The 4,102-nt window shown below is 41.8% G+C and overlaps 1 pseudogene; it reads left to right on the top strand.

Annotated features, from left to right (window-relative positions):
* Positions 1-583: 583 nt before the first annotated feature.
* Positions 584-972, top strand: LOC142842028 (GTP-binding nuclear protein Ran-like; annotated as a pseudogene).
* The last annotated feature ends 3,130 nt before the right edge of the window (positions 973-4,102 follow it).

A 4,102-nucleotide genomic window follows, 5' to 3' on the forward strand; every position in this document is an offset into this window, starting at 1 on the left:
AATCACATTTACTTTCATGAGAAAAAGCCTTGCTTCTTCATGGGATGTTAGACCTTCCGTTCTTTTCTAAATCATTTTTGCTTTTTTTTTTTTTTTACAGATTCTCTTCTTAACCACATTCATAGCCATATGGTTGATGTTTGAAGCCAGGAGAATTCTGAAATCCCTTGGAACATCCTGGATACATGATGTGGAAAATTCCAGATCTTCATGAATGAAGTGGCTAATTGAAAAGTAATAGAATAAAAAAGCAGAATTGTGAGGTAGATCTGAAGCTAGTGGATGAGCTCTCTGGAACCAATCTGCTTGTTGCCTTTATAGGCATCACTTCTTCCTTTCAATCCCCAGGAGTCAAAACTAAGTCCAGGGACAGGGAGGGCTGCATCAGAATGACAACATTCATAATTGTCAGTTGATGGGCAACTTTGAGAAGAAGTATGTAGTCACCCTGGGTGTGGAGGTTCACCCTTGTTCTCCATATCAACAGAGGAGCTATCAAGTTAGATGTGTGAGACACAGCTGGCCAGGAGAAGTTTGGGGCCTGCATGATGGCCACTGCCTTCAAGCTTAGATTTCCATTATAATGTTTGCTGTGTTAACAAGAGTTATATATGAGAACAAATCTAATTGGCATAGTTATTGGGTATGTGTGTGTGAAAACATCCCCATTGTGTTGTGTGGCAACAATGTGTCCATTAGAGAGGAAAAGGAATGCAAAATTCTTCATATTCCACTTAAAGAAGAATCTTCATCACTGAGAAATTTCTGCCAAAAGTAAGGACAACTTTGAAAAGTCATTCTTAAGGTATGCCAGAAAGCTCACTGGAGATCCTAACTTGGAGTTTGTTGCCATGCCTGCTCTTGCCCCACCCCACGTGAGCTGTTTATGGACCAGCTTTGGCAGCACAGTGCACCTATGATTTAGAGGTTGCTCAAATGTCTGCCCTCCAGGATGAGGATGATGACCTGTGAGGAAGTGGGGATGGTTGCCTGCATCCTCAGAGGTCCAGCTTTGCAGCCAACTGTCCTGTGATGTCCCTGTGTGCCACCTCATGTAGCTACACAGAATGTATGCTTTTCTTTGTCTTCCTTCCTTTTTATTTTATTTTATTTTTAGAGACAAGATATCTCTGTGTAACATCCCTAGGCATCCTGGAACTTGTTCTCTAGATCAGGCTGGCCTCAAACTTACCAAGATCCACTTGCCTCTCCCTCCTGAGTTTTGGGATTAAATGCGTGCACCACCACTGCCCGGTTTTTTTGTATTTCTTTAAAATTATTATTATTATTATTATTATTATTATTATTATTATTATTATTATTATTTATGAGTTTAATACCTTTAGCATGTAAGTCGTTGCTGCACATGCATGCAATGCTCACACAGGCCAGAAGAGGGCAACGGAAACCCTGATACTGGAGTTACAGATGGTTGTGAACCACCATGTAGGTTCTTGGACTCTATCAGCCAGGGTCCTCTGGAAAAGCAGCAGTGCTCTTAACCTTTGGGCAATCTCTCCAGTCCTAGCCCCTCATCTCTAATTTTATTAATTTTGCTCTTTTCTCTCCATCATTTCAATACTTTGGCTACAAGTTTTTCAGTCTTGTTTATTTTTCTCAAAGAACTAATTCTTTTTTTATAATTGTTTCTATTTAGCTGTAAATTTTCTCCACTTCTCTTCCTTCCTCCCCTTTCCTCTTGTACCTTCTCCTGTGACCCCACGCTCCCAATTTCCTCAGGAGATCTTGTCTTATTCACCATCCTTTGTAGATCCCTGTATGTCTCTTTTAGGGTGTTCTTTGTTGTCTAAGTTCTCTGAGGTTGTGGCCTGGTGGTTGGTTTTCTTTGCTTTTTCTAAACATCACTTATGAGTGAGTACATATTTGTCTTTCTTAGTCTGGGTTACCTCAGTCAACATTTTTTTTCTAGATCCATGCATTTCCCTGCAAATTTCAAGATGTCTTTTTTTTTTTTACCGCTGTGTAGTACTCTATTGTGTCAATGTGTTACATTTTCTTTACCCATTCTTTGGTTGAGGGGCATCTAGGTTTTTTCTAGGTTTTAGCTATTAAAATTCTGCTGTGATGTAGTTGAGCACATGTCTGTCTTTGTTGTATGATCGAGTGCCTATTGGGTATATAATCAATAGCGGTACGGTGGGTTTTGAGGTAGATTGTTTCCTAATTTTCTGAGAAATCACTATAGTGATTTCCAAAATGGCTATACAAGTTTGCACTCTCACCAGCAATGGAGGAGCATTCCCTTTACTCCATATCCTCTCCAGTATAAGCTGTCATCAGTGTTTTTCATCTTGGTCCTTCTGACAGGAGTAATATGGAATCTCAGAGTTGTTTTGGTTTGCATGTATCTGATGGCTAAAGATGCTGGGCATTTACTTAACTGTCTTTCAGTCCTTCAAAATTTCCTGCTGAGAGTCTCTGTTTAGGTCTGTATCCCATTTTTTTAAAAATTAGATTATTTGTCCTTTTGTTGTCAAGCTTTTTGAGTTCTTTGTATATTTTGGAGATCAATTCTCTGTTCAATGTGAGGTTTATAACTCTTTTTCCTATTTGTAGGCTGCTGTTTGGTCTTATTGACCACGTCCTTGTTTTACAGAAGTGTCTAAGTTTCAGGAGGTCCCATTTATTAATTAAATAAAGGTTGCTGTTCTTCCACCTGAAAAGAAGCTTCTGTCTCTCAAACCCAGGCCCCTTTGCCCTCCCCTCCCCCTGCTAGTCTAGGCATCCAGGCTGTGCTGGTGCGGCAGAGAGGAACCTTTCCTTTAAGGTTGTGAGTTATCACCATAAGCGGAGGCAAAAAAATTAACTCCCTGCATCATCACAAAATATCTGAGATCTAAGCAGACCACAGTTACAAATATAAGGAAAGCCCCAATTGATTGGAGTGGCCAGTCACTATCAGGCATTGATCCTGCAGATAATACAGGAGGATATTGTCCTTGGATGTATTTCAGAAGGATTGACCCCCAGAAAGTTGTCAAGGGCAATGGGTAGACAAACATCCTTGAAATTGTAGGATCCATTCAGGGCAGACATCCCAACCTCCATGAAGATTGTAACGTCATATTAATAGCGGATGTTTGGGTGAGAAGATGTACAGGGCACCAATGAAGCATTTGGACATTGTATTTGAAAAGTGCCCTTGATCCTGGCCATGGGTCCATTCCTGAATGAGAGTTCCTTGGTACCATCAGCCTGGGGGAGATGTATGGTAATGCAAAGTACTCTTCTCCCTGGAGTTGACTATGCAAATTGCAAAATCTCCTGTGGCTATCTTTGCCAAAGAGACAAAATCAGGGGTGGAGGCAGGTATCCCCATGGAAGCAAAACCCATCCATATGAATAAGGCAGGCTCCAGATGAAAAGCTGTTAATGGGAGAAATCATAGATGAATTTTCTGCGGGGGGGGAGGGTGAGGGTCATCTACTTTAGGGTTGTCACTCTGTTGATGACTCTGCCTCTAAAGTTTTCCTCTTGGTTCTGCACATTTTGTGTTCCTGAGCAAGTATTATCTCTGTGAACCAGATCCTCTTCTCGCTTGTCCAGCAACAGGCTGTTCATCGTGGACATTAGTCTCTCCATTCTTCAAAAATGACTTGACGGCTCACCCACGCACGCATATGGTTTTTTCTGCTTCTTCTGGGAAAATACAAGCAAAATCTTGACTTGTTGTTAGTAGTGGGGCAGACCCGCAACTGATCATCAGAGGATAAGTTGCAATGGTGTAGCTCAAGGGAGCATGGTTCTCCGGTGCATTTAAATTTTATTATTTTACACATTTTACATAATAACCACTGTTCTCCATACCTCTCCCAACCCTACTACAGCATGCACTCCACAGAGAAGCTAACGCCTCCATAGAGAATTAACAAAACCTGGAACATCATGTTGAGGCAGGACCAAGCCTCTCCTTCCTGCAGTGATGCTGAGCAAGGTGTCCCACCAAGAGAATGAGCTCAAAAAAACCTGCTTATGCACCAGGGATAGATCTTGGTCCCACTGCCAGGGGCCACGCAAAAAAACCAAGCCACCCAGCTGTTACCCCCATGCAGAGGGCCTAGTTTGATCCCACGCAGGCTCC

This window comes from Microtus pennsylvanicus, chromosome 1 (assembly GCF_037038515.1).
Source record: "Microtus pennsylvanicus isolate mMicPen1 chromosome 1, mMicPen1.hap1, whole genome shotgun sequence".
Taxonomy (NCBI): Eukaryota; Metazoa; Chordata; class Mammalia; order Rodentia; family Cricetidae; genus Microtus; species Microtus pennsylvanicus.